Here is a 25,236-nt window from a genome sequence, read left to right as displayed (position 1 = left end):
GTGCCTGGAATTCAGTTGTTTCTGTGAATTGCAGCGATCCATTTGTCTCTCTTAAGCTTATTTTTCGGCAGTCTGTAAAACGATAACTCCGATTTCTTGCTAAATCTTTGAGTACAGTCGATCGCACAACAGCTCTTTCCCATTTTAGATATTTTCAAGTTGCTCAAACTGAAAGTTTACACTGAGACTCAGTCTTTCTGCCACTCAGTCTTTCTGCCGCTCAGTGGGCGAAACCCGCTGTGAAGTCACATCTGTGACGTCATGCGCATTCCCTCTATACTCTGATGTACAGGAAGTACTTGAGGCATTAATCAACACCCTGGGAGATGTTTCGTCCATGTTTCACTCCGACGCCGGCGTCTGTAGACAGAAACTCCTCCCTGACTCAGTATCTCAGAAATGCCCTGCGGGGGAGTTGAACCCCGGCGGGGGGGCAGCAGTTGTGCTGAGGCCCGGCTGCTTGGTATGTGAGGATGTGGAGAGACGTAGCCTACTAGCGTCATCTTGTATTCTTCAAGGGTGAGATCAGGTCAGCTGGTGGGGGGGGGGGGGGGGGGGGGGGGGGGCGTTTATATTTAAAGGCGACGCCAATTTCAGGACCTCGGTTACGGTCGTTGGAGATTATCCTCCTTGTAAACTTTAAAACCAGACCTCTGTTCTGGTGAAATAACCAGATCCAGGTGTTTCTGGACAACCCAACTCTGAAACTACAGTCATACGAGGCTCGGATCAGGGAAACCGGTCTGTTTCTTGGTTCTTGGTTCCATCTAGAACAGGGGTCGGCAACCCAAAATGTTGAAAGAGCCATATTGGACCAAAATGCAAAAAACAAACATGTCTGGAGAAGCAAAAAATGAAAAGTCTTGTATAAGTCTTAGAATGAAGGCAACACGTTGCATGTAGCTATATTAGTAATAACTGGGGGAAGATTTTTTTTTTCATTATGCACTTTGAGAAAAAAGTCGAAATGTCGAGAAAAAAGTCCAAATGTCGAGAAAAAAGTCAAAATGTCGAGATTAATGTTGAAGTACAATCTTGAGAAAAAAGTCGAAATGTTGAGGAAAAAAGTTGAAATGTTGAGAAAAAAGTCAAAATTTCGAGAAAAAGGTCAAAATTTCGAGACAAAAGTCAAAATGTTGAGATTAAAAAGGAAAGGAAAAAGGAAGAAAAAAAAGAAAAAAGAAGAAGAAAAAAAGGAAAAAAAAGGTCAAACATTTTTGAAAAAGCTCCAGGAGCCACTAGGGCGGCGCTAAAGAGCCGCATGTGGCTCTAGAGCCGCGGGTTGCCGACCCCTGATCTAGAAGGTCAAAGACCCCGTTACAGGAAGAAAAACCCACAACTGTCACTGAGTTTACTTGAAACTGACAAAAGTAAAAAGGAACAACTTCAACGAATGACAATCAGACATTACGTTTGAATTTTGGTTCGTCAGAATTGTTTAGGACGTTTTTCCAGAACCTCTGAGGTATGTTGGGATGGTTGACCTCTTTGGTTCTAACAGATTCCTCCTCGCTGGTCCAGTTGGTTGCAACGGCGATGGACGGTGTGATCTGACACCGATGGACCTGGACCTTGGAGTCCCCCTTGAACCTCTATGGAAGTTGTTCTGGACTCTTTGGTTTCTGATTGTATCATCCGTCTTTTCAGTTTGTCCTCTTGAGTCCTTGTCCAGGGACATTGTTTTCAGTCCTGTGGAGCCTAAACATCCAAGTGTAGTCAGCAACATCCAGCTGCTTGGAGATGGTCTTCTAGTCTCCATCATGCTGGTCTAGAAGGTTCTTCTGGTGTCCTTAGAAAACCGTCTCCTATGGTGTCTCTGGTCCAGGTCCAGGGTGGTGGACACCATGATATCAACCAGCAGAGGGACTTTTAACCCTTTAAACAGTCAGACTGACTGAAGACACCTGAGATGTCCATTACAGGACACTTTAGTTTAACTCGTCGCCATGGAAACGTTCTTTACATCTCTTGTACAGGAAGCAACTCTTTCATCCAGGACAGTTTTGTCACTTTTTTGTTTTTATTTTATTGATTCTATTAATCCGTAATGTTCAGTAAATTATTATTTATCATAATTTTTTCAGTTTCAAGTTAATCCAGTGACTGTTTTTCTCTGTTTTTCAGGGAAGGAAACCAACAAACGTGTAAATGTGTGTGTTGTGTTTCAGAGAACGGTTGTTGGTGTTTAATGTCCCGTACAGGGACTCTGACAGTGTTCTGCATGAACGTTTTCAAATGAACACGTTCATTGAACAGGTTTATTTCTGTGAGAACGTTGAACTGAACATATCTGCAAATAAAGAACTTGAACGTGAACTTGTTAATTCTTGTTCAGATTATGTGAGTTTCAGCTTCACTGTTTAGGTCCAATTACGGAACAATCTGTCACGTCTGGAGGTAAGGTGTGGAACCAAACGCAGGAGAGCAGGAGGCAGGAGTTCAATGAAAAAAGGATTTATTTAACAAAAAAGCCAAACTAAAACGCTGCAGAGCAGGATAAAAAAACAGGGATCAAAACTTGGAGGAAAACCGTGGCAGGAAACATGGGGAACAAACAGTACGGTCTGACAGGGAACAACACCAGATATACACAGGGGATAACGAGACATGACGAGACACAGGTGCAGACACAATCAGGGCAAATGGGACACAGGCGGGGCAAAACAGAAACTGAAAACTGGGGGGAATGTCAAACCTTGATACAATCCTTCTCATTTCAGCAGCGGGCAGCGCGCACATTTAAAATGCTCGACGAGACGATGACTTCACACTACATTACCCACAATGCAGCGCACACTAGCATAACAATGGGCACCAGCTCCATGGCAACGGCGGCCCGAGCCCGGTGCATCTTTACATGAGCAGTGAAGAGAGAGACGTTGCAGAAGAAGCGTCAGCGAGCCGTCAGATGATGATCCGCTTATTATTATCTGCGGGAATTTTACACATCGTCTCCCAAATGGTAAAAATCTAACCTTTCTGTGCAAATGACGTCCACCTGAGAAAACAAGTCTGAGCATCTGCCTCATCAACTTCACATTTGAAACGTCATGTGGAGTTAAAGCATCCGCCCAGTGTGAGAAAATATCTGCAAGTCCTTGACAATCAAAAAAAGTCATCAGGAAAGACCAAGAAAACCCAACAGCCCCAAACGACCCCAGTCCCACTGCTGCACCTTCAGGGGTGTGATTTCCTAGCAACAGGTAGACAAACTGATAATGGACTACATTGTTGGAGATTTACAGCCTCTGAGTAAAATTGAAAAGCCACCAGGACAAAACATGATTGTATACAGCAGTGGTCTCCCTTAGGAGAAATTTGTCTTGGACACGAGAGGCACAGTCGACAATCACACTCCCATAAACATAGAAACATAACCCTGAAGTCTTTACCCACATATACAATCAAACCATACTATAGTTAACACACATCAATTCCCACTCCCAGTTCCCAGAAAACCTATTACACGAAAACCCAGAAAAGTTTAGATGTTTCCTTGCATCATCACACCTGATTCTAATTAATGGTCGTCATCAGCTTGTCATCCAGGTCTGCACAAGACTGTTAATGACACAATCATCTGTATCAGCGTGTGCTGAAGCAGGGAAACATGTAAAACATGCAGGACAGAGGGGCCCCTGACCAGGGTTGAAGACCACTGGTATACGGTGGATAGGGGGGCGTTTCATTCGTCATCACTTCTCACCTAAAAATATTGAAATTAACTGAATTTGAACTAGTTCAAAATGAAAATGGTGAAATATGAATGTGAACTGTCCATTTTGAAACTATGTGAACTGAACTTTGAACTTGTTCATGAGAAGTATGAACTTGCACAACACTGGACTCTGAATCCATGAGTTACAGAACACGTGCGACCCGGTGCATAGCTGGACCCACCAGAGCCGGACCCGATGCAGCGAGCCTCGGACCAGGACCAGGACCGGAACCATCCAGGAGTCTGAGCCAAACCCTCGGCCCGAGGACGCCTCGGTAGGCGTATCCCCTCTGCCGAGGTTCCCAGGGCCCCCGACGGGTTCTGGTGCGGTGGTCCGAGCCCAGCTGGCTGACTTCAGCCTCTGTCTCTCCGGGACTCGTCCAATAGGAAACATCTGGACCGTGAGTGTGAGATAAGAGGCTCCGTGCACTCGCCGTGGCCTCGGTGTTGCAATGAAACTCTAAAATTAGACCCCGAAGACTCCGATATTAGCTCACTGGCCAGATATGGAGCGGAGCACAAACAGAGTGATGGTTGTTCGGTGAGTCAGCGCCCTGACGGAGCGAGCAGATCCTCCATCGCTGACATCACCGGGGCAGCGGGGAGGAGCAGAGGCTCCAGGAGTTCAGGCTCGGCCTGAGGGCCGGCAGCCAGAACCTAGAAGACAAACACGACACGAGACGTGAGGTCCGCGTCCCCGCAGCCTCATTAATAATCATTATCACTGATATCTTTGGAGAATCTAACGGCCTCGTGGAAGAGGAGGGATGTTCTTCAGCTGCTTCTTTTAATTATTGTTGTTTCAGCAAACCGTCCAACAGCAACAGTTCAGCTGCGGGTCGCACCAGAAACGGGATCGGGTAAACCTCTAGTTAGTGTTTAGTAAAGCCTCTAGTTAGTGTTGGTAAACCTCTAGTTAGTGTTTAGTAAACATCTAGTGAGTGTTCAGTAAACCTCTAGTTAGTGTTTAGTAAACCTCTAGTTAGTGTTAGTAAACCTCTAGTTAGTGTTGGTAAACCTCTAGTTAGTGTTTAGTAAACCTCTAGTGAGTGTTCAGTAAACCTCTAGTTAGTGTTAGTAAACCTCTAGTTAGTGTTAGTAAACCTCTAGTTAGTGTTGGTAAACCTCTAGTTAGTGTTAGTAAACCTCTAGTTAGTGTTAGTAAACATCTAGTTAGTGTTGGTAAATCTCTAGTTAGTGTTTAGTAAACCTCTAGTTAGTGTTTAGTAAACCTCTAGTTAGTGTTTAATAAACCTCTAGTTAGTGTTAGTAAACCTCTAGTTAGTGTTGGTAAACCTCTAGTTAGTGTTTAGTAAACCTCTAGTTAGTGTTAGTAAACCTCTAGTTAGTGTTTAGTAAAGTCTCTAGTTAGTGTTGGTAAACCTCTAGTTAGTGTTTAGTAAACCTCTAGTGAGTGTTCAGTAAACCTCTAGTTAGTGTTAGTAAACCTCTAGTTAGTGTTTAGTACACATCTAGTTAGTGCTAGTAAACCTCTAGTTAGTGTTTAGTAAACCTCTAGTTAGTGTTTAATAAACCTCTAGTTAGTGTTTAATAAACCTCTAGTTAGTGTTTAGTAAACCTCTAGTTAGTGTTTAGTAAACCTCTAGTTAGTGTTTAGTAAACCTCTAGTTAGTGTTAGTAAACCTCTAGTTAGTGTTGGTAAACATCTAGTTAGTGCTTAGTAAACCTCTAGTGAGTGTTTAGTAAACCTCTAGTTAGAGTTGGTAAACCTCTAGTTAGTGTTTAGTAAACCTCTAGTTAGTGTTTAGTAAACCTCTAGTTAGTGTTGGTAAACCTCTAGTTAGTGTTTAGTAAACCTCTAGTTAGTGTTAGTAAAACTCTAGTTAGTGTTAGTAAACCTCTAGTTAGTGTTAGTAAACCTCTAGTTAGTGTTAGTAAACCTCTAGTTAGTGTTTAGTAAAGCCTCTAGTTAGTGTTGGTAAACCTCTAGTTAGTGCTAGTAAACATCTAGTTAGTGCTAGTAAACCTCTAGTTAGTGTTGGTAAACCTCTAGTTAGTGTTTAGTAAACCTCTAGTTAGTGTTGGTAAACGTCTAGTTAGTGTTGGTAAACCTCTAGTTAGTGTTTAGTAAACCTCTAGTTAGTGTTTAATACACCTCTAGTTAGTGTTTAGTAAACCTCTAGTTAGTGTTTAGTAAACCTCTAGTTAGTGCTAGTAAACCTCTAGTGAGTGTTTAGTAAACCTCTAGTTAGTGTTTAGTAAACCTCTAGTTAGTGTTGGTAAAACTCTAGTTAGTGTTTAGTAAACCTCTAGTTAGTGTTTAGTAAAAACTCTAGTTAGTGCTAGTAAACCTCTAGTTAGTGTTTAGTAATCATCTAGTTAATGTTTTATAAAAACTGTAGTTAGTGTTAGTAAACCTCTAGTTAGTGCTAGTAAACCTCTAATTAGTGTTAAGTAAAGCCTCTAGTTAATGTTGAGTAAAAACTAGTTAGTGGTCATGAAATCTCTAGTTAGTGTTAGTAAACCTCTAGTTAGTGTTTAGTAAACCTGTAGTTAGTGTTAGTAAACCTCTAGTTAGTGTTCAGTAAACCTGTAGTTAGTGTTAGTAAACCTCTAGTTAGTGTTTAGTAAACCTCTAGTTAGTGTTCAGTAAACCTCTAGTTAGTGTTCAGTAAACCTCTAGTTAGTGTTCAGTAAACCTCTAGTTAGTGTGCAGTAAACCTCTAGTTAGTTAGATGTGGTTCAGTCAGGTCCAGCAGGCCCAGGAGGAAGTGACCTCACAGATGTGCCACCAGCAACATCTGGATAATCTGGTGGTGCCGACGGGAAGGTGTCATCTCTCAGGTTGCACCCAGTTCATCTGATTCAAATCTTTCCATTCCCAGCTGTCCTCTCGGGCTCTGTATTGGGGCCCCTTTTCTTCAGTATTTACCTTCTTCCCTTTCGTTGGTATTTCCATAAATATATATATTTTTGGGGGGGATTTAAACCTTTTTATTCAAAGACCTTGCAGATATATCAAATGGTCCATGTTTCAAGAAATGCATCATGTTTCCAACCCCTATTGCAGAATTAGGAAGTGCTTGTTCCTCCTAGAAGAGAAGCAGTAATCAGGTAAATGGTATGACCATAGCAATGGTGTGACCTCAGTTATTTGAGGAAAATGTCTGTCCTTAGTTAACCCATATGGACCCATGGTGACACGGGTCACACTGCCTGTAAAAGTCCTGGAAAGCACATCTGTTCCACTTCGTCTCTGTTATGCACCCCAGGTTTTTTCTTCAAGTAGAAATGGGTCTGGGTTGTTATGGTTTCAATATCTTCTTAATTCAATTCTAAGTAAAATGTTGTTTTTTTTCTTTTTTTAATGCCAAACCTTGTTTGTCTGTACAAATGTGTAGTTTTAGATTACTTTATACATAAAACACCATTTACAGTGCGTTTTTTGTATATTAATTGTATATATGTTATTAAGTGCCACATTTGTTTATTTACTTTTTGCTATTTTTTAAATCTGGGTACAGTGAGCGAAACTACCGGAGTCAAATTCCTTGTCGGGCAATGTTCAAACTTGGCCAATAAAATCTGATTCAGATTCTGATTCTGATATGCTTTGACTTACAGCAAGATATATACATTATATATATATATATATATATATATATATATATATATATATATATATATATATATATATATATATATATATATATATAAACGAGGTTCCTGGTGGGCCTTTGTGAAAGTGCTGCTGCCTTTGGAGGACAAATGATCGAAGCTCTGCGATGTGTTTGTGTAGACGGGTTGATGTTTTAGAAGCTTCTATACAGTTTTATTGCAGGACTGTATGTGTCCAGTTGTTTACAAGGATATAGCAGATACTAAGATCTGCATGTTCATATTCCTTCTCCAAACAAGGTGGAATTGATACCAAACAGTATTATTGGCTGCTCTACTGTCTTCTTGATGTCTCAAGATTATTGTTGCAGTATGTTTTTAATGTTAAGCATCACATGCTTGTTTTTAAAATAAAATATATTGCAACATTTAAATGTATTTAATTTCTTAATTTCCATACCATTTAATTGAAATAATTTATGTTATACAATCTTAAAAATCTAAATAATATAATACAATTAGGAAATACATGACTTGTAATAACAAGTTATGTTAAGTAGCAATAACAGGGTCATATTAGCTTTCTTTTCATATATGTTTATACAGTTTATGTTCAACTTAGCATTGTCATTCCATACACCTTTATGTGTACGAATGTATTTGTGTAAAGACTACTAATATACACTTAATATGCCTATTGCATAGAATTACGGTTCTATGGTAATACAACTTTACCGCATTAGTTTATGCTTGTGTAAAAACTAAAGTGGCTTAAGGCAACAGGTTTCCACGCACTTTGCTAGTAAAGTCAACTAGTTTGGGTTAAGAGTGTAAGAAACCATCAACAACCTCCATCATCACCCTCGGATACGAGCGGCGATCAGATCTGCCGTCTGTCACGTGTCTGATGCTCCATCTGACTGTATTTATATCTCCTAGCCTTGTACCTCCGGTTCACCCGCTCTGCCACGGCTCGTCTGCAGACATCTGTCTGCCAGTAATAAACGGCGAGGCCTTTCTTTGATTTCCACCATGATCCCTGCCAGGAAAGAGAGAGAGAGAAAGTTCCTTTCATGGCCTTTCTTCCTTCCTCTCTGGAATATTTGTCTCTTCTGGTCATTTTTCCCTCCATCTCGCCTCCCTCTCTTTGTCCTTTTTAAGTCCGTCTGGTGGCCAGGACGCCACCAGACGAGCCATTTATAGGCCGGGAGAGGAGGAGTGAAGGTCGCCGGTGTCGTGGGAACGGCTTTAACAAACATCTCCGATCGCGTCACAAACACAGAAACACAACGGCCTTCAGTCGCTTGCCAGCCCTCCTCCTCCTCCGTCCGCAAACACACATCCCTTCTTCATCCCTCCGTTACTTCTTCTCCTTCAGCGTTTTCACCTCCTCCTCCTCCACTTTGACTCAGCACCTTCGGACGATAAAGGTCATCATAGGCTGGATGAAGGTAACGATCTGTAAACTCGCAAATAAACGTAAAAACCACCAAAACAAAATTTTCAGAAACAGCCTTCTTCCTGGTCTCACTGAGGATTCTGGGTAGTGTCCCTGGCGTCCCCCAATGAGAGCAGCCAAAGATGTCCAGGTAACGTCATCTCATCTGGTTTGTTGTCGTGGACCCAAACCACCTCCCAAGACACCTTTCAGGAGGTACCGAGGTGTTCCCGGGCCACCCAAGAACCTGAGGCCACCTGGGGCGACCCGGTGGGACCTGAGAATCTGGGGCCACCTGGGGCCACCTGAGAATCTGGGGCCACCTGGGGGGACCTGAGAATCTGGGGCCACCTGAGAATCTGGGGCCACCTGGGGGGACCTGAGAATCTGGGGCCACCTGAGAATCTGGGGCCACCTGGGGGGACCTGAGAATCTGGGGCCACCTGGGGCCACCTGAGAATCTGGGGCCACCTTGGGGGACCTGAGAATCTGGGGCCACCTGGGGCCACCTGAGAATCTGGGGCCACCTGGGAGGACCTGAGAATCTTGGGCCACCTGGGGGGACCTGAGAATCTGCGGCCACCTGGGGCCACCTGGGGCCACCTGGGCACATATTTGGGGCATGACGGCTCCTGGTCGCCACACAGCAGACCCCCCCCCCCCCCCCCCCCCCCCGAACCTGTGTGAGTAACAGCCGATAAATCTGCCGCGGAGCTCTATGATCATCCGCTCCCAGCGCGCTCCCGTACCACCGCTGCTCTGTAATCTGCGCAGCCGCCGTCAGCAGCCGCAACTCAGGAGTCTCTGGAGTCTCTCAGCCAATCAGCTGGCGGCTCACCTGGCCGCCGCGGCCGGCCCCCATCTCTGCTGTCAGCGGGGTAACCATGGCAACCGGGATGAGGGCATGAGGGAGGTCTGGGGACATTCCTTCCAGACGTGTCAGTGCAGCTCTGATTCCTGGCAGCTCTCCGCTCGTCTTGTAAACCTGGAGACCCCTGGAGTTGCATGGAGTCCCCAGGAGGTTCGTGAAGACCCCTGGAGACATCTGGAGGTTCCTAGAGAACCCTGGAGACCCCTGGAGGTTCCTGGAGACCGCTGGAGAAGTCTGGAAGTTCCGGGAGAACCCAGGAGAACCCTGGAGGCTACTGGAGAACCCTGGAGACCCCTGGATGCCCCTGGAGGTTCCTGGAGAACCCTGGAGACCCCTGGATGCCCCTGGAGATGTCTGGAGGTTTCTGTAGACCCCTGGATATGTCTGGAGGTTCCTGTAGACCCCTGGAGATGTCTGGAGGTTACTGGAGAACCCTGGAGACCCCTGGATGCCCCTGGAGATGTCTGGAGGTTCCTGGAGACCCCTGGATGCCCCTGGAGATGTCTGGAGGTTACTGGAGAACCCTGGAGACCCCTGGATGCCCCTGGAGATGTCTGGAGGTTCCTGGAGACCCCTGGAGTCCCCTGGAGATGCATGGAGAACCCCCAGAGACCCCCGTAGTATCACATGGAGGTTCCTGGAGAGGCTTCAAAAGCCTCTGAAATGCGTAAAACAAAGGAAACTGCTTGGACTGGCCAGCGGCTCCACAGCCAAGTCCTGAAGTGATCCGAGACCAGCGGATCTGTGGAGGACCTGCAGGTCTGGATCTGGACCCTAGTGGTCTGTAGAGGACCTGCAGGTCTGGATCTGGACCCTAGTGGTCTGTAGAGGACCTGCAGGTCTGGATCTGGACCTTGGTGGTCTGTAGAGGACCTGCAGGTCTGGATCTGGACCCTAGTGATCAGTAAAGGACCTACAGGTCTGGATCTGGACCTTGGTGGTCGGTAGAGGACCTGCAGCTTCTAGCATCAAGTCATTTCATCAAATCTTGTTGTCCGTGTTTCTCTCGTTCCTGTGTCTTGAGGTTTGATGCTTCTTCTCCTTTTCACCACGATGACGGAGGAACCAGAACCAGATCAGTCATAGATCCAAGACCAGACTCAGCAGGTTTCAGTGTTCTCCTCCCTCCGTCTGACGTTTCCTAAAGATTTGTTTGATTGAAACTATGAAAACAGGTTGTATCAAGATTGATTTCCCCATGATGCTGCAGGCAGATAAAACCTGATTAATGAATTAATGAATTCTGGGAAGTTTTCCAGGACGTGAGTCATGAGTTCTGCTTCCTGGAAGTTCTGACGCCTTGAAAAGTGTAAAGAACAGCTGCGATCACTTCTGACAGGATTAACTCTCAAGAGACAAAACTAGGCTAGGCCTGAGAGAAGAGAGGGAGGGACGATGGTGAGGGACGATAACCTGCAGTTCCTGTACCGACCACTAGGGTCTGCGGTTCTAGAAATTTGTTTGGATCCCGGTTTGCTCTGGGTTTTATGGTCCCATGGTGTAATGGTTAGCACTCTGGACTCTGAATCCAGTGATTTGAGTTCAAATCTCGGTGAGACCTCAACGTTTCCTGAGTTTCAATCTCAGTCAGTTAAGGATCCTCCTGAAAATTTGTTTAGATCTTTGCTGGTCCTGGAAATTTGTTTGGATTGTTGATGGTCCTGGAAATTCGATAGGATACTTGCTTGTCCAGTAAATTTGTTTGTATCCTCACTGCTTCTAGAAATTTGTTTGGATCCCGGTTGTTTCTGGATTTTATGGTCCCATGGTGTAATGGTTAGCACTCTGGACTCTGAATCCAGCGATCCGAGTTCAAATCTCGGTGAGACCTCAACGTTTGCTGAATTTCAATCTGGCTTAGTAAAGTATCTTTCCATGGAACCTCCCAAAACTTTTTTGGATCCTTGCTGGTCCTGGAAATTTGTTTAGACCCTTGCTGGTTTTTAAAATTAGTTTGGATCGTTGATGGTCCTGGGAATTCGATTGGATATTTGCTGTTTCTGGAAATTTGATTGGATCCTTGCTGGACCTGGATACTCGATTGGATACTTGCTGGTTCTGGAAATTCGATTGGATACTTGCTTTTCCAGGACATTTTTTTGTATCCTTCTTGCTTCTAAAAATTTTTTTGGATCCCGGTCGGTTCTGGATTTTATGGTCTCATGGTGTAATGGTTAGCACTCTGGACTCTGAATCCAGCGATCCGACTTCTAATCTCGGTGAGACCTCAACGTTTCCTGAATTTCAATCTGGGTTAGTAAAATATCTTTCCATGGAACCTCCTGAAAATGTTTTTGTATCCTTGCTGGTCCTGGAAATTCGATTGAATACTTGCTGTTTCTGGAAATTCGATTGGAAATTTGCTGATCCATGAAAATTTTTTGTATCCATCCCGCTTCTAGAAATGTGTTTGTATCCTGGTTGGTTGTGGATTTTATGGTCTCATGGTGTAATGGTTAGCACTCTGGACTCTGAATCCAGCGATCCGAGTTCAAATCTCGGTGAGACCTCAACGTTCCCTGAATTTCAATCTGGGTTATTAAAGTATCTTTCCATGGAACCTCCTGAAAATGTGTTTGGATCCTTGCTGGTCCTGGAAATTCGATTGGATACTTGCTGTTTCTGGAAATTCGATTGGAAATTTGCTGATCCATGAACATTTTTTGTATCCTTCTTGCTTCTAGAAATTTTTTTGGATCACGGTCGGTTCTGGATTTTATGGTCTCATGGTGTAATGGTTAGCACTCTGGACTCTGAATCCAGCGATCCGAGTTCAAATCTCGGTGAGACCTCAACATTTCCTGAATTTCAATCTGGGTTAGTAAAGTATCTTTCCATGGATCCTCCTGGAAATTCGATTGGATACTTGCTGTTTCTGGAAATTCGATTGGAAATTTACTGATCCATGAACATTTTTTGTATCCTTCTTTCTTATAGAACTTTTTTTGGATCCCGGTTTGTTCTAGATTTTATGGTGTAATGGTTAGCACTCTGGACTCTGAATCCAGCGATCCGAGTTCAAATCTCGGTGAGACCTCAACATTTCCTGAATTTCTGTCTGGGTTAGTAAAGTATCTTTCCATAGAAACTCCTGAAAATTTTTTGGATCCTTGCTGGTCCTGGAAACTCGATTAGATACTTGCTGTTTCTGGAAATTCGATTGAATATTTGCTGATCCATGAAAATTTTTTGTATCCATCCCGCTTCTAGAAATGTGTTTGGATCATGGTTGGTTTTGGATTTTATGGTCTCATGGTGTAATGGTTAGCACTTTGGACTTTGAATCCAGTGATCCGAGTTCAAATCTCGGTGAGACCTCAACGTTTCCTGAATTTCAGTCTGGGTTAGTAAAGTATCTTTCCATGGAACCTCCTGAAAATTAGTTTGGATCCTTGCTGGTCCTGGAAACTCGATTGAATACTTGCTGTTTCTTGAAATTCGATTGGAAATTTGCTGATCCATGAAAAAAAATTTGTATCCTTGCTGGTCCTGGAAATTCTATTGAATACTTGCTGTTTCTGGAAATTCGATTGGAAATTTGCTGATCCATGAAAATTTTTTGTATCCATCCCGCTTCTAGAAATGTGTTTGGATCACGGTCGGTTGTGGATTTTATGGTCTCATGGTGTAATGGTTAGCACTCTGGACTCTGAATCCAGCGATCCGAGTTCAAATCTCGGTGAGACCTCAACGTTTCCTGTATTTCAACCTGGGTTAGTAAAGTATCTTTCCATGGATCTTCCTGGAAATTCGATTGAATACTCTTCTGGAAATTCGATTGGATACTTGCTTTTCCAGGACATTTTTTTGTATCCTTCTTGCTTCTAAAAAATTTTTTGGATCCCGGTTTGTTCTGGATTTTATGGTCTCATGGTGTAATGGTTAGCACTTTGGACTTTGAAGCCAGCGATCCGAGTTCAAATCTCGGTGAGACCTCAACGTTTCCTGAATTTCAGTCTGGGTTAGTAAAGTATCTTTCCATGGAACCTCCTGAAAATTAGTTTGGATCCTTGCTGGTCCTGGAAATTCGATTGGATACTTGCTGTTTCTGGAAATTCGATTGGAAATTTGCTGATCCATGAAAATTTTTTGTATCCTTCTTACTTCTAGAAAATTTTTTGGATCACGGTCGGTTCTAGATTTTATGGTCTCATGGTGTAATGGTTAGCACTCTGGACTCTGAATCCAGCGATCCGAGTTCAAATCTCGGTGAGACCTCAACATTTCCTGAATTTCAATCTGGGTTAGTAAAGTATCTTTCCATGGAACCTCCTGAAATTTTTTTTTTATCCTTGCTGGTCTGGAAACTCGATTAGATACTTGCTGTTTCTGGAAATTCGATTGAATATTTGCTGATCCATGAAAATTTTTTGTATCCATCCCGCTTCTAGAAATGTTTTTGGATCATTGTTGGTTCTGGATTTTATGGTCTCATGGTGTAATGGTTAGCACTTTGGACTTTGAATCCAGTGATCCGAGTTCAAATCTCGGTGAGACCTCAACATTTCCTGAATTTCAGTCTGGGTTAGTAAAGTATCTTTCCATGGAACCTCCTGAAAATTAGTTTGGATCCTTGCTGGTCCTGGAAACTTGATTAGATACTTGCTGTTTCTGGAAATTCGATTGAATATTTGCTGATCCATGAACATTTTTTGTATCCATCCCGCTTCTAGAAATGTGCTTGGATCACGGTCAGTTCTGGATTTTATGGTCTCATGGTGTAATGGTTAGCACTCTGGACTCTGATTCCAGCGATCCGAGTTCAAATCTCGGTGAGACCTCAATGTTTCCTGAGTTTCAATCTGGGTTAGTAAAGTATCTTTCCATGGATCCTCCTGGAAATTTGATTGGATAATTGTTCGTTCTGGAAATTCGATTGGATACTTGCATTTCCAGGAAATTTGTTTGTATCCTTCCTGCTTCTAGAAATTTGTTTGGATCCCGGTCGATTCTAGATTTTATGGTCTCATGGTGTAATGGTTAGCACTCTGGACTCTGAATCCAGTGATCCGAGTTCAAATCTCGGTGAGACCTCAACGTTTCCTGAATTTCAGTCTGGGTTAGTAAATTACTACTAAAGCACTCTGGCGATCCGAGTTCAAATCTCAGTGAGACCTCAACGTTTCCTGAATTTCAGTCTGGGTTAGAAAATTTTTTGTATCCATCCCGCTTCTAGAAATGTCTTTGGATCATGGTTGGTTCTGGATTTTATGGTCTCATGGTGTAATGGTTAGCGCTTTGGACTTTGAATCCAGTGATCCGAGTTCAAATCTCGGTGAGACCTCAACGTTTCCTGAATTTCAGTCTGGGTTAGTAAAGTATCTTTCCATGGAACCTCCTGAAAATTAGTTTGGATCCTTGCTGGTCCTGGAAACTCGATTAGATACTTGCTGGTTCTGGAAATTCGATTGGATACTTGCTGTTTCTGGAAATTCAATTGGAAATTTGCTGATCCATGAAAATTTTTTGTATCCTTCTTACTTCTAGAAAATTTTTTGGATCACGGTTGGTTCTGGATTTTATGGTCTCATGGTGTAATGGTTAGCACTCTGGACTTTGAATCCAGTGATCCGAGTTCAAATCTCGGTGAGACCTCAACGTTTCCTGAATTTCAGTCTGGGTTAGTAAAGTATCTTTCCATGGAACCTCCTGAAAAATTTTTTTGGATCCTTGCTGGTCCTGGAAACTCGATTAGATACTTGCTGTTTCTGGAAATTCGATTGAATATTTGCTGATCCATGAACATTTTTTGTTTCCAGGAAATTTCAATCTGGGTTAGTAAAGTATCTTTCCATGGAACCTCCTGAAATTTTTTTTTTATCCTTGCTGGTCCTGGAAATTCTATTGAATACTTGCTGTTTCTTGAAATTCGATTGGAAATTTGCTGATCCATGAACATTTTTTGTATCCATCCCGCTTCTAAAAAATGTGTTTGGATCACGGTCGGTTCTGGATTTTATGGTCTCATGGTGTAATGGTTAGCACTCTGGACTCTGAATCCAGCGATCCGAGTTCAAATCTCGGTGAGACCTCAACGTTTCCTGTGTTTCAACCTGTATTAGTAAAGTATCTTTCCATGGATCTTCCTGGAAATTCTATTAGATACTCTTCTGGAAATTCGATTGGATACTTGCTTTTCCAGGACATTTTTTTGTATCCTTCTTGCTTCTAAACATTTTTTTGGATCCCGGTTTGTTCTGGATTTTGCTGGGTTAGTAAAGTATCTTTCCATGGAACCTCCTTCGATTGAATATTTGCTGATCCATGAACATTTTTTGTTTCCAGGAAATTTCAATCTGGGTTAGTAAAGTATCTTTCCATGGAACCTCCTGAAAATGTTTTTGTATCCTTGCTGGTCCTGGAAATTCGATTGAATACTTGCTGTTTCTGGAAATTCGATTGGAAATTTGCTGATCCATGAAAATTTTTTGTATCCATCCCGCTTCTAGAAATGTGTTTGTATCCTGGTTGGTTCTGGATTTTATGGTCTCATGGTGTAATGGTTAGCACTTGGGACTCTGAATCCAGCGATCCGAGTTCAAATCTCGGTGAGACCTCAACGTTCCCTGAATTTCAATCTGGGTTAGTAAAGTATCTTTCCATGGAACCTCCTGAAAATGTGTTTGGATCCTTGCTGGTCCTGGAAATTCGATTGGATACTTGCTGTTTCTGGAAATTCGATTGGAAATTTGCTGATCCATGAACATTTTTTGTATCCTTCTTGCTTCTAGAAATTTGTTTGGATCACGGTTGGTTCTGGATTTTATGGTCTCATGGTGTAATGGTTAGCACTCTGGACTCTGAATCCAGCGATCCGAGTTCCAATCTCGGTGAGACCTCAACATTTCCTGAATTTCAATCTGGGTTAGTAAAGTATCTTTCCATGGATCCTCCTGGAAATTCGATTGGATACTTGCTGTTTCTGGAAATTTGATTGGAAATTTACTGATCCATGAACATTTTTTGTATCCTTCTTTCTTATAGAACTTTTTTTGGATCCTGGTTTGTTCTGGATTTCATGGTCTCATGGTGCAATGGTTAGCACTCTGGACTCTGAATCCAGCGATCTGAGTTCAAATCTCGGTGAGACCTCAACATTTCCTGAATTTCAATCTGGGTTAGTAAAGTATCTTTCCATGGATCCTCCTGGAAATTCGATTGGATCCTTGCTGGACCTGGATACTCGATTGGATACTTGCTTTTCCAGGAAATTTGTTTGTATCCTTCCTGCTTCTAGAAATTTGTTTGGATCCCGGTCGGTTCTGGGTTTTATGGTCCCATGGTGTAATGGTTAGCACTCTGGACTCTGAATCCAGCGATCCGAGTTCAAATCTCGGTGAGACCTCAACATTTCCTGAATTTCTGTCTGGGTTAGTAAAGTATCTTTCCATAGAACCTCCTGAAAATTTTTTGGATCCTTGCTGGTCCTGGAAACTCGATTAGATACTTGCTGTTTCTGGAAATTCGATTGAATATTTGCTGATCCATGAAAAGTTTTTGTATCCATCCCGCTTCTAGAAATGTCTTTGGATCATGGTTGGTTCTGGATTTTATGGTCTCATGGTGTAATGGTTAGCACTTTGGACTTTGAATCCAGTGATCCGAGTTCAAATCTCGGTGAGACCTCAACGTTTCCTGAATTTCAGTCTGGGTTAGTAAAGTATCTTTCCATGGAACCTCCTGAAAATTAGTTTGGATCCTTGCTGGTCCTGGAAACTCGATTAGATACTTGCTGGTTCTGGAAATTCGATTGGATACTTGCTGTTTCTGGAAATTCGATTGGAAATTTGCTGATCCATGAAAATTTTTTGTATCCTTCTTACTTCTAGAAAATTTTTTGGATCACGGTTGGTTCTGGATTTTATGGTCTCATGGTGTAATGGTTAGCACTCTGGACTTTGAATCCAGTGATCCGAGTTCAAATCTCGGTGAGACCTCAACGTTTCCTGAATTTCAGTCTGGGTTAGTAAAGTATCTTTCCATGGAACCTCCTGAAAAATTTTTTTGGATCCTTGCTGGTCCTGGAAACTCGATTAGATACTTGCTGGTTCTGGAAATTCGATTGGATACTTGCTGTTTCTGGAAATTCGATTGGAAATTTGCTGATCCATGAAAATTTTTTGTATCCTTCTTACTTCTAGAAAATTTTTTGGATCACGGTTGGTTCTGGTTTTTATGGTCTCATGGTGTAATGGTTAGCACTCTGGACTTTGAATCCAGTGATCCGAGTTCAAATCTCGGTGAGACCTCAACGTTTCCTGAATTTCAGTCTGGGTTAGTAAAGTATCTTTCCATGGAACCTCCTGAAAAATTTCTTTGGATCCTTGCTGGTCCTGGAAACTCGATTAGATACTTGCTGTTTCTGGAAATTCGATTGAATATTTGCTGATCCATGAACATTTTTTGTTTCCAGGAAATTTCAATCTGGGTTAGTAAAGTATCTTTCCATGGAACCTCCTGAAATTTTTTTTTTATCCTTGCTGGTCTGGAAACTCGATTAGATACTTGCTGTTTCTGGAAATTCGATTGAATATTTGCTGATCCATGAACATTTTTTGTATCCATCCCGCTTCTAGAAATGTGCTTGGATCACGGTCAGTTCTGGATTTTATGGTCTCATGGTGTAATGGTTAGCACTCTGGACTCTGATTCCAGCGATCCGAGTTCAAATCTCGGTGAGACCTCAACGTTTCCTGAGTTTCAATCTGGGTTAGTAAAGTATTTTTCCATGGAACCTCCTGAAAATATTTTTGGATCCTTGCTGTTTCTGGAAATTCGATTGGAAATTTGCTGATCCATGAAAAAAAATTTGTATCCTTCCTGTCCTGGAAATTCTATTGAATACTTGCTGTTTCTTGAAATTCGATTGGAAATTTGCTGATCCATGAACATTTTTTGTATCCATCCCGCTTCTAGAAATGTGTTTGGATCACGGTCGGTTCTGGATTTTATGGTCTCATGGTGTAATGGTTAGCACTCTGGACTCTGAATCCAGCGATCCGAGTTCAAATCTCGGTGAGACCTCAACGTTTCCTGTGTTTCAACCTGGATTAGTAAAGTATCTTTCCATGGATCTTCCTGGAAATTCTATTAGATACTCTTCTGGAAATTCGATTGGATACTTGCTTTTCCAGGACATTTTTTTGTATCCTTCTTGCTTCTAAAAATTTTTTTGGATCCCGGTTTGTTCTGGATTTTATGGTCTCATGGTGTAATGGTTAGCACTCTAGACTCTGAATCCAGCGATCCGAGTTCAAATCTCAGTGAGACCTCAACGTTTCCTGAATTTCAATCTGGGTTAGTAAAATATCTTTCCATGGAACCTCCTGAAAATTTTTTTGGATCCTTGCTGGTCCTGGAAATTCGATTAGATACTTGCTGTTTCTGGAAATTCGATTGAATATTTGCTGATCCATGAACATTTTTTGTATCCATCCCGCTTCTAGGAATGTGTTTGGATCACGGTCGGTTCTGGATTTTATGGTCTCATGGTGTAATGGTTAGCACTCTGGACTCTGAATCCAGTGATCCGAGTTCAAATCTCGGTGAGGCTTCAACGTTTCCTGAATTTCAATCTGGGTTAGTAAAGTATCTTTCCATGGAACCTCCTTCGATTGAATATTTGCTGATCCATGAACATTTTTTGTTTCCAGGAAATTTCAATCTGGGTTAGTGAAGTATCTTTCCATGGAACCTCCTGAAAATGTTTTTGTATCCTTGCTGATCCTGGAAATTCGATTGAATACTTGCTGTTTCTGGAAATTCGATTGGAAATTTGCTGATCCATGAAAATTTTTTGTATCCATCCCGCTTCTAGAAATGTGTTTGTATCCTGGTTGTTTCTGGATTTTATAGTCTCATGGTGTAATGGTTAGCACTCTGGACTCTGAATCCAGCGATCCGAGTTCAAATCTCGGTGAGACCTCAACATTTCCTGAATTTCAATCTGGGTTAGTAAAGTATCTTTCCATGGATCCTCCTGGAAATTCGATTGGATACTTGCTGTTTCTGGAAATTTGATTGGAAATTTACTGATCCATGAACATTTTTTGTATCCTTCTTTCTTATAGAACTTTTTTTGGATCCCGGTTTGTTCTGGATTTTATGGTCTCATGGTGTAATGGTTAGCACTCTGGACTCTGAATCCAGCGATCCGAGTTCAAATCTCGGTGAGACCTCAACATTTCCTGAATTTCAATCTGGGTTAGTAAAGTATCTTTCCATGGATCCTCCTGGAAATTCGATTGGATCCTTGCTGGACCTGGATACTTGCTGGTTCTGGAAATTCGATTGGATACTTGCTTTCGAGGAAATTTGTTTGTATCCTTCCTGCTTCTAGAAATTTGTTTGGATCCCGGTCGGTTCTGGGTTTTATGGTCCCATGGTGTAATGGTTAGCACTCTGGACTCTGAATCCAGCGATCCGAGTTCAAATCTCGGTGAGACCTCAACATTTCCTGAATTTCTGTCTGGGTTAGTAAAGTATCTTTCCATAGAACCTCCTGAAAATGTTTTGGATCCTTGCTGGTCCTGGAAACTCGATTAGATACTTGCTGTTTCTGGAAATTCGATTGAATATTTGCTGATCCATGAAAATTTTTTGTATCCATCCCGCTTCTAGAAATGTCTTTGGATCATGGTTGGTTCTGGATTTTATGGTCTCATGGTGTAATGGTTAGCACTTTGGACTTTGAATCCAGTGATCCGAGTTCAAATCTCGGTGAGACCTCAACGTTTCCTGAATTTCAGTCTGGGTTAGTAAAGTATCTTTCCATGGATCTTCCTGAAAATTTTTTTTGTATCCTTGCTGGTCCTGGAAATTCGATTGAATACTTGCTGTTTCTGGAAATTCGATTGGAAATTTGCTGATCCATGAAAAAAAATTTGTATCCTTGCTGGTCCTGGAAATTCTATTGAATACTTGCTGTTTCTGGAAATTCGATTGGAAATTTGCTGATCCATGAACATTTTTTGTATCCATCCCGCTTCTAGAAATGTGTTTGGATCACGGTCGGTTCTGGATTTTATGGTCTCATGGTGTAATGGTTAGCACTCTGGACTCTGAATCCAGCGATCCGAGTTCAAATCTCGGTGAGACCTCAACATTTCCTGAATTTCAATCTGGGTTAGTAAAGTATCTTTCCATGGATCCTCCTGGAAATTCGATTGGATACTTGCTGTTTCTGGAAATTTGCTGATCCATGAACATTTTTTGTATCCTTCTTGCTTCTAGAAATTTTTTTGGATCACGGTCGGTTCTGGATTTTATGGTCTCATGGTGTAATGGTTAGCACTCTGGACTCTGAATCCAGCGATCCGAGTTCAAATCTCGGTGAGACCTCAACATTTCCTGAATTTCAATCTGGGTTAGTAAAGTATCTTTCCATGGATCCTCCTGGAAATTCGATTGGATACTTGCTGTTTCTGGAAATTCGATTGGAAATTTACTGATCCATGAACATTTTTTGTATCCTTCTTTCTTATAGAACTTTTTTTGGATCCCGGTTTGTTCTAGATTTTATGGTGTAATGGTTAGCACTCTGGACTCTGAATCCAGCGATCCGAGTTCAAATCTCGGTGAGACCTCAACGTTTCCTGAGTTTCAATCTGGGTTAGTAAAGTATCTTTCCATGGAACCTCCTGAAAATTAGTTTGGATCCTTGCTGGTCCTGGAAACTCCATTAGATACTTGCTGGTTCTGGAAATTCGATTGGATACTTGCTGTTTCTGGAAATTCGATTGGAAATTTGCTGATCCATGAAAATTTTTTGTATCCTTCTTACTTCTAGAAAATTTTTTGGATCCCGGTTTGTTCTGGATTTTATGGTCTCATGGTGTAATGGTTAGCACTCTGGACTCTGAATCCAGCGATCCGAGTTCAAATCTCGGTGAGACCTCAACATTTCCTGAATTTCAATCTGGGTTAGTAAAGTATCTTTCCATGGATCCTCCTGGAAATTCGATTGGATCCTTGCTGGACCTGGATACTTGCTGGTTCTGGAAATTCGATTGGATACTTGCTTTCGAGGAAATTTGTTTTTATCCTTCCTGCTTCTAGAAATTTGTTTGGATCCCGGTCGGTTCTGGGTTTTATGGTCCCATGGTGTAATGGTTAGCACTCTGGACTCTGAATCCAGCGATCCGAGTTCAAATCTCGGTGAGACCTCAACATTTCCTGAATTTCTGTCTGGGTTAGTAAAGTATCTTTCCATAGAACCTCCTGAAAATTTTTTGGATCCTTGCTGGTCCTGGAAACTCGATTAGATACTTGCTGTTTCTGGAAATTCGATTGAATATTTGCTGATCCATGAAAATTTTTTGTATCCATCCCGCTTCTAGAAATGTCTTTGGATCATGGTTGGTTCTTGATTTTATGGTCTCATGGTGTAATGGTTAGCACTTTGGACTTTGAATCCAGTGATCCGAGTTCAAATCTCGGTGAGACCTCAACGTTTCCTGAATTTCAGTCTGGGTTAGTAAAGTATCTTTCCATGGATCTTCCTGAAAATTTTTTTTGTATCCTTGCTGGTCCTGGAAATTCGATTGAATACTTGCTGTTTCTGGAAATTCGATTGGAAATTTGCTGATCCATGAAAAAAAATTTGTATCCTTGCTGGTCCTGGAAATTCTATTGAATACCTGCTGTTTCTGGAAATTCGATTGGAAATTTGCTGATCCATGAACATTTTTTGTATCCATCCCGCTTCTAGAAATGTGTTTGGATCACGGTCGGTTCTGGATTTTATGGTCTCATGGTGTAATGGTTAGCACTCTGGACTCTGAATCCAGCGATCCGAGTTCAAATCTCGGTGAGACCTCAACGTTTCCTGTATTTCAACCTGGTTTAGTAAAGTATCTTTCCATGGATCTTCCTGGAAATTCGATTGGATACTCTTCTGGAAATTCGATTGGATACTTGCTTTTCCAGGACATTTTTTTGTATCCTTCTTGCTTCTAAAAATTTTTTTGGATCCCGGTTTGTTCTGGATTTTATGGTCTCATGGTGTAATGGTTAGCACTTTGGACTTTGAATCCAGTGATCCGAGTTCAAATCTCGGTGAGACCTCAACGTTTCCTGAATTTCAGTCTGGGTTAGTAAAGTATCTTTCCATGGAACCTCCTGAAAATTTTTTTTGGATCCTTGCTGGTCCTGGAAACTCGATTAGATACTTGCTGTTTCTGGAAATTCGATTGAATATTTGCTGATCCATGAACATTTTTTGTTTCCAGGAAATTTCAATCTGGGTTAGTAAAGTATCTTTCCATGGAACCTCCTGAAATTTTTTTTTAATCCTTGCTGGTCTGGAAACTCGATTAGATACTTGCTGTTTCTGGAAATTCGATTGAATATTTGCTGATCCATGAACATTTTTTGTATCCATCCCGCTTCTAGAAATGTGCTTGGATCACGGTCAGTTCTGGATTTTATGGTCTCATGGTGTAATGGTTAGCACTCTGGACTCTGATTCCAGCGATCCGAGTTCAAATCTCGGTGAGACCTCAATGTTTCCTGAGTTTCAATCTGGGTTAGTAAAGTATCTTTCCATGGATCCTCCTGGAAATTTGATTGGATAATTGTTGGTTCTGGAAATTCGATTGGATACTTGCTTTTCCAGGAAATTTGTTTGTATCCTTCCTGCTTCTAGAAATTTGTTTGGATCCCGGTCGATTCTAGATTTTATGGTCTCATGGTGTAATGGTTAGCACTCTGGACTCTGAATCCAGCGATCCGAGTTCAAATCTCGGTGAGACCTCAACGTTTCCTGAATCTAAATCTGGGATAGTAAAGTATCTTTCCATGGAACCTCCTGAAGATTTTTTTGTATCCTTGCTGGACCTGGAAATTCTATTGAATACTTGCTGTTTCTGGAAATTCGATTGGAAATTTGCTGATCCATGAAAAGTTTTTGTATCCATCCCGCTTCTAGAAATGTGTTTGGATCATGGTCGGTTCTGGATTTTATGGTCTCATGGTGTAATGGTTAGCACTCTGGACTCTGAATCCAGCGATCCGAGTTCAAATCTCGGTGAGACCTCAACGTTTCCTGTATTTCAACCTGGGTTAGTAAAGTATCTTTCCATGGATCTTCCTGGAAATTCGATTGGATACTCTTCTGGAAATTCGATTGGATACTTGCTTTTCCAGGACATTTTTTTGTATCCTTCTTGCTTCTAAAAATTTTTTTGGATCCCGGTTTGTTCTGGATTTTATGGTCTCATGGTGTAATGGTTAGCACTCTGGACTCTGATTCCAGCGATCCGAGTTCAAATCTCGGTGAGACCTCAATGTTTCCTGAGTTTCAATCTGGGTTAGTAAAGTATCTTTCCATGGATCCTCCTGGAAATTTGATTGGATAATTGTTGGTTCTGGAAATTCGATTGGATACTTGCTTTTCCAGGAAATTTGTTTGTATCCTTCCTGCTTCTAGAAATTTGTTTGGATCCCGGTCGATTCTAGATTTTATGGTCTCATGGTGTAATGGTTAGCACTCTGGACTCTGAATCCAGCGATCCGAGTTCAAATCTCGGTGAGACCTCAACGTTTCCTGAATCTAAATCTGGGATAGTAAAGTATCTTTCCATGGAACCTCCTGAAGATTTTTTTGTATCCTTGCTGGACCTGGAAATTCTATTGAATACTTGCTGTTTCTGGAAATTCGATTGGAAATTTGCTGATCCATGAAAATTTTTTGTATCCATCCCGCTTCTAGAAATGTGTTTGGATCATGGTCGGTTCTGGATTTTATGGTCTCATGGTGTAATGGTTAGCACTCTGGACTCTGAATCCAGCGATCCGAGTTCAAATCTCGGTGAGACCTCAACGTTTCCTGTATTTCAACCTGGGTTAGTAAAGTATCTTTCCATGGATCTTCCTGGAAATTCGATTGGATACTCTTCTGGAAATTCGATTGGATACTTGCTTTTCCAGGACATTTTTTTGTATCCTTCTTGCTTCTAAAAATTTTTTTGGATCCCGGTTTGTTCTGGATTTTATGTTCTCATGGTGTAATGGTTAGCACTTTGGACTTTGAATCCAGTGATCCGAGTTCAAATCTCGGTGAGACCTCAACGTTTCCTGAATTTCAGTCTGGGTTAGTAAAGTATCTTTCCATGGATCCTCCTGAAAAAATTTTTTGGATCCTTGCTGGTCCTGGAAACTCGATTAGATACTTGCTGTTTCTGGAAATTCGATTGAATATTTGCTGATCCATGAACATTTTTTGTTTCCAGGAAATTTCAATCTGGGTTAGTAAAGTATCTTTCCATGGAACCTCCTGAAATTTTTTTTTTATCCTTGCTGGTCTGGAAACTCGATTAGATACTTGCTGTTTCTGGAAATTCGATTGAATATTTGCTGATCCATGAACATTTTTTGTATCCATCCCGCTTCTAGAAATGTGCTTGGATCACGGTCAGTTCTGGATTTTATGGTCTCATGGTGTAATGGTTAGCACTCTGGACTCTGATTCCAGCGATCCGAGTTCAAATCTCAGTGAGACCTCAATGTTTCCTGAGTTTCAATCTGGGTTAGTAAAGTATCTTTCCATGGATCCTCCTGGAAATTTGATTGGATAATTGTTGGTTCTGGAAATTTGATTGGATACTTGCTTTTCCAGGAAATTTGTTTGTA

The 25,236-nt window shown here is 41.8% G+C and overlaps 47 non-coding genes across 47 annotated transcripts; all 47 read left to right on the top strand.

Moving 5' to 3' along the window:
- The first annotated feature begins 11,095 nt into the window (after nucleotides 1–11,095).
- trnaq-cug (transfer RNA glutamine (anticodon CUG)) lies at nucleotides 11,096–11,167 on the top strand. The gene has a single exon. It is a non-coding gene; the product is annotated as a tRNA-Gln (tRNA).
- A 198-nt stretch (nucleotides 11,168–11,365) lies between these two features.
- Nucleotides 11,366–11,437, top strand: trnaq-cug (transfer RNA glutamine (anticodon CUG)). The gene has a single exon. It is a non-coding gene; the product is annotated as a tRNA-Gln (tRNA).
- A 325-nt stretch (nucleotides 11,438–11,762) lies between these two features.
- Nucleotides 11,763–11,834, top strand: trnaq-cug (transfer RNA glutamine (anticodon CUG)). Its single transcript has one exon. It is a non-coding gene; the product is annotated as a tRNA-Gln (tRNA).
- A 210-nt stretch (nucleotides 11,835–12,044) lies between these two features.
- Nucleotides 12,045–12,116, top strand: trnaq-cug (transfer RNA glutamine (anticodon CUG)). Its single transcript has one exon. It is a non-coding gene; the product is annotated as a tRNA-Gln (tRNA).
- A 210-nt stretch (nucleotides 12,117–12,326) lies between these two features.
- Nucleotides 12,327–12,398, top strand: trnaq-cug (transfer RNA glutamine (anticodon CUG)). Its single transcript has one exon. It is a non-coding gene; the product is annotated as a tRNA-Gln (tRNA).
- Nucleotides 12,399–12,571: 173 nt separating this feature from the next.
- trnaq-cug (transfer RNA glutamine (anticodon CUG)) lies at nucleotides 12,572–12,645 on the top strand. The gene has a single exon. It is a non-coding gene; the product is annotated as a tRNA-Gln (tRNA).
- A 207-nt stretch (nucleotides 12,646–12,852) lies between these two features.
- On the top strand, nucleotides 12,853–12,924 carry trnaq-uug (transfer RNA glutamine (anticodon UUG)). The gene has a single exon. It is a non-coding gene; the product is annotated as a tRNA-Gln (tRNA).
- Nucleotides 12,925–13,222: 298 nt separating this feature from the next.
- Nucleotides 13,223–13,294, top strand: trnaq-cug (transfer RNA glutamine (anticodon CUG)). The gene has a single exon. It is a non-coding gene; the product is annotated as a tRNA-Gln (tRNA).
- A 176-nt stretch (nucleotides 13,295–13,470) lies between these two features.
- Nucleotides 13,471–13,542, top strand: trnaq-uug (transfer RNA glutamine (anticodon UUG)). Its single transcript has one exon. It is a non-coding gene; the product is annotated as a tRNA-Gln (tRNA).
- Nucleotides 13,543–13,752: 210 nt separating this feature from the next.
- On the top strand, nucleotides 13,753–13,824 carry trnaq-cug (transfer RNA glutamine (anticodon CUG)). The gene has a single exon. It is a non-coding gene; the product is annotated as a tRNA-Gln (tRNA).
- A 209-nt stretch (nucleotides 13,825–14,033) lies between these two features.
- Nucleotides 14,034–14,105, top strand: trnaq-uug (transfer RNA glutamine (anticodon UUG)). Its single transcript has one exon. It is a non-coding gene; the product is annotated as a tRNA-Gln (tRNA).
- A 210-nt stretch (nucleotides 14,106–14,315) lies between these two features.
- On the top strand, nucleotides 14,316–14,387 carry trnaq-cug (transfer RNA glutamine (anticodon CUG)). Its single transcript has one exon. It is a non-coding gene; the product is annotated as a tRNA-Gln (tRNA).
- A 181-nt stretch (nucleotides 14,388–14,568) lies between these two features.
- Nucleotides 14,569–14,640, top strand: trnaq-cug (transfer RNA glutamine (anticodon CUG)). Its single transcript has one exon. It is a non-coding gene; the product is annotated as a tRNA-Gln (tRNA).
- A 178-nt stretch (nucleotides 14,641–14,818) lies between these two features.
- trnaq-uug (transfer RNA glutamine (anticodon UUG)) lies at nucleotides 14,819–14,890 on the top strand. The gene has a single exon. It is a non-coding gene; the product is annotated as a tRNA-Gln (tRNA).
- Nucleotides 14,891–15,129: 239 nt separating this feature from the next.
- On the top strand, nucleotides 15,130–15,201 carry trnaq-uug (transfer RNA glutamine (anticodon UUG)). Its single transcript has one exon. It is a non-coding gene; the product is annotated as a tRNA-Gln (tRNA).
- Nucleotides 15,202–15,566: 365 nt separating this feature from the next.
- Nucleotides 15,567–15,638, top strand: trnaq-cug (transfer RNA glutamine (anticodon CUG)). Its single transcript has one exon. It is a non-coding gene; the product is annotated as a tRNA-Gln (tRNA).
- A 453-nt stretch (nucleotides 15,639–16,091) lies between these two features.
- On the top strand, nucleotides 16,092–16,163 carry trnaq-cug (transfer RNA glutamine (anticodon CUG)). Its single transcript has one exon. It is a non-coding gene; the product is annotated as a tRNA-Gln (tRNA).
- A 210-nt stretch (nucleotides 16,164–16,373) lies between these two features.
- On the top strand, nucleotides 16,374–16,445 carry trnaq-cug (transfer RNA glutamine (anticodon CUG)). The gene has a single exon. It is a non-coding gene; the product is annotated as a tRNA-Gln (tRNA).
- Nucleotides 16,446–16,626: 181 nt separating this feature from the next.
- On the top strand, nucleotides 16,627–16,698 carry trnaq-cug (transfer RNA glutamine (anticodon CUG)). Its single transcript has one exon. It is a non-coding gene; the product is annotated as a tRNA-Gln (tRNA).
- Nucleotides 16,699–16,879: 181 nt separating this feature from the next.
- Nucleotides 16,880–16,951, top strand: trnaq-cug (transfer RNA glutamine (anticodon CUG)). Its single transcript has one exon. It is a non-coding gene; the product is annotated as a tRNA-Gln (tRNA).
- A 209-nt stretch (nucleotides 16,952–17,160) lies between these two features.
- Nucleotides 17,161–17,232, top strand: trnaq-uug (transfer RNA glutamine (anticodon UUG)). Its single transcript has one exon. It is a non-coding gene; the product is annotated as a tRNA-Gln (tRNA).
- A 239-nt stretch (nucleotides 17,233–17,471) lies between these two features.
- Nucleotides 17,472–17,543, top strand: trnaq-uug (transfer RNA glutamine (anticodon UUG)). The gene has a single exon. It is a non-coding gene; the product is annotated as a tRNA-Gln (tRNA).
- Nucleotides 17,544–17,783: 240 nt separating this feature from the next.
- Nucleotides 17,784–17,855, top strand: trnaq-uug (transfer RNA glutamine (anticodon UUG)). The gene has a single exon. It is a non-coding gene; the product is annotated as a tRNA-Gln (tRNA).
- A 363-nt stretch (nucleotides 17,856–18,218) lies between these two features.
- trnaq-cug (transfer RNA glutamine (anticodon CUG)) lies at nucleotides 18,219–18,290 on the top strand. Its single transcript has one exon. It is a non-coding gene; the product is annotated as a tRNA-Gln (tRNA).
- A 268-nt stretch (nucleotides 18,291–18,558) lies between these two features.
- trnaq-cug (transfer RNA glutamine (anticodon CUG)) lies at nucleotides 18,559–18,630 on the top strand. Its single transcript has one exon. It is a non-coding gene; the product is annotated as a tRNA-Gln (tRNA).
- Nucleotides 18,631–18,806: 176 nt separating this feature from the next.
- trnaq-cug (transfer RNA glutamine (anticodon CUG)) lies at nucleotides 18,807–18,878 on the top strand. The gene has a single exon. It is a non-coding gene; the product is annotated as a tRNA-Gln (tRNA).
- A 210-nt stretch (nucleotides 18,879–19,088) lies between these two features.
- Nucleotides 19,089–19,160, top strand: trnaq-cug (transfer RNA glutamine (anticodon CUG)). The gene has a single exon. It is a non-coding gene; the product is annotated as a tRNA-Gln (tRNA).
- A 299-nt stretch (nucleotides 19,161–19,459) lies between these two features.
- Nucleotides 19,460–19,531, top strand: trnaq-cug (transfer RNA glutamine (anticodon CUG)). Its single transcript has one exon. It is a non-coding gene; the product is annotated as a tRNA-Gln (tRNA).
- A 181-nt stretch (nucleotides 19,532–19,712) lies between these two features.
- Nucleotides 19,713–19,784, top strand: trnaq-cug (transfer RNA glutamine (anticodon CUG)). Its single transcript has one exon. It is a non-coding gene; the product is annotated as a tRNA-Gln (tRNA).
- A 197-nt stretch (nucleotides 19,785–19,981) lies between these two features.
- Nucleotides 19,982–20,053, top strand: trnaq-cug (transfer RNA glutamine (anticodon CUG)). The gene has a single exon. It is a non-coding gene; the product is annotated as a tRNA-Gln (tRNA).
- Nucleotides 20,054–20,262: 209 nt separating this feature from the next.
- trnaq-uug (transfer RNA glutamine (anticodon UUG)) lies at nucleotides 20,263–20,334 on the top strand. Its single transcript has one exon. It is a non-coding gene; the product is annotated as a tRNA-Gln (tRNA).
- A 299-nt stretch (nucleotides 20,335–20,633) lies between these two features.
- trnaq-cug (transfer RNA glutamine (anticodon CUG)) lies at nucleotides 20,634–20,705 on the top strand. The gene has a single exon. It is a non-coding gene; the product is annotated as a tRNA-Gln (tRNA).
- Nucleotides 20,706–20,874: 169 nt separating this feature from the next.
- trnaq-cug (transfer RNA glutamine (anticodon CUG)) lies at nucleotides 20,875–20,946 on the top strand. Its single transcript has one exon. It is a non-coding gene; the product is annotated as a tRNA-Gln (tRNA).
- Nucleotides 20,947–21,119: 173 nt separating this feature from the next.
- Nucleotides 21,120–21,193, top strand: trnaq-cug (transfer RNA glutamine (anticodon CUG)). Its single transcript has one exon. It is a non-coding gene; the product is annotated as a tRNA-Gln (tRNA).
- A 237-nt stretch (nucleotides 21,194–21,430) lies between these two features.
- Nucleotides 21,431–21,502, top strand: trnaq-cug (transfer RNA glutamine (anticodon CUG)). The gene has a single exon. It is a non-coding gene; the product is annotated as a tRNA-Gln (tRNA).
- A 197-nt stretch (nucleotides 21,503–21,699) lies between these two features.
- Nucleotides 21,700–21,771, top strand: trnaq-cug (transfer RNA glutamine (anticodon CUG)). Its single transcript has one exon. It is a non-coding gene; the product is annotated as a tRNA-Gln (tRNA).
- A 209-nt stretch (nucleotides 21,772–21,980) lies between these two features.
- trnaq-uug (transfer RNA glutamine (anticodon UUG)) lies at nucleotides 21,981–22,052 on the top strand. The gene has a single exon. It is a non-coding gene; the product is annotated as a tRNA-Gln (tRNA).
- A 299-nt stretch (nucleotides 22,053–22,351) lies between these two features.
- trnaq-cug (transfer RNA glutamine (anticodon CUG)) lies at nucleotides 22,352–22,423 on the top strand. The gene has a single exon. It is a non-coding gene; the product is annotated as a tRNA-Gln (tRNA).
- A 176-nt stretch (nucleotides 22,424–22,599) lies between these two features.
- trnaq-uug (transfer RNA glutamine (anticodon UUG)) lies at nucleotides 22,600–22,671 on the top strand. Its single transcript has one exon. It is a non-coding gene; the product is annotated as a tRNA-Gln (tRNA).
- Nucleotides 22,672–23,034: 363 nt separating this feature from the next.
- On the top strand, nucleotides 23,035–23,106 carry trnaq-cug (transfer RNA glutamine (anticodon CUG)). The gene has a single exon. It is a non-coding gene; the product is annotated as a tRNA-Gln (tRNA).
- A 181-nt stretch (nucleotides 23,107–23,287) lies between these two features.
- trnaq-cug (transfer RNA glutamine (anticodon CUG)) lies at nucleotides 23,288–23,359 on the top strand. Its single transcript has one exon. It is a non-coding gene; the product is annotated as a tRNA-Gln (tRNA).
- A 210-nt stretch (nucleotides 23,360–23,569) lies between these two features.
- Nucleotides 23,570–23,641, top strand: trnaq-cug (transfer RNA glutamine (anticodon CUG)). The gene has a single exon. It is a non-coding gene; the product is annotated as a tRNA-Gln (tRNA).
- A 176-nt stretch (nucleotides 23,642–23,817) lies between these two features.
- On the top strand, nucleotides 23,818–23,889 carry trnaq-cug (transfer RNA glutamine (anticodon CUG)). Its single transcript has one exon. It is a non-coding gene; the product is annotated as a tRNA-Gln (tRNA).
- Nucleotides 23,890–24,070: 181 nt separating this feature from the next.
- On the top strand, nucleotides 24,071–24,142 carry trnaq-cug (transfer RNA glutamine (anticodon CUG)). Its single transcript has one exon. It is a non-coding gene; the product is annotated as a tRNA-Gln (tRNA).
- Nucleotides 24,143–24,352: 210 nt separating this feature from the next.
- On the top strand, nucleotides 24,353–24,424 carry trnaq-cug (transfer RNA glutamine (anticodon CUG)). Its single transcript has one exon. It is a non-coding gene; the product is annotated as a tRNA-Gln (tRNA).
- Nucleotides 24,425–24,600: 176 nt separating this feature from the next.
- On the top strand, nucleotides 24,601–24,672 carry trnaq-uug (transfer RNA glutamine (anticodon UUG)). Its single transcript has one exon. It is a non-coding gene; the product is annotated as a tRNA-Gln (tRNA).
- Nucleotides 24,673–25,035: 363 nt separating this feature from the next.
- trnaq-cug (transfer RNA glutamine (anticodon CUG)) lies at nucleotides 25,036–25,107 on the top strand. The gene has a single exon. It is a non-coding gene; the product is annotated as a tRNA-Gln (tRNA).
- The last annotated feature ends 129 nt before the right edge of the window (nucleotides 25,108–25,236 follow it).

Source organism: Cololabis saira, chromosome 4 (assembly GCF_033807715.1).
Source record: "Cololabis saira isolate AMF1-May2022 chromosome 4, fColSai1.1, whole genome shotgun sequence".
NCBI lineage: Eukaryota > Metazoa > Chordata > Actinopteri > Beloniformes > Belonidae > Cololabis > Cololabis saira.
The sequence above is the reverse complement of the archived record's forward strand: the minus strand, read 5'-3'. Positions and strand labels throughout refer to the sequence as shown.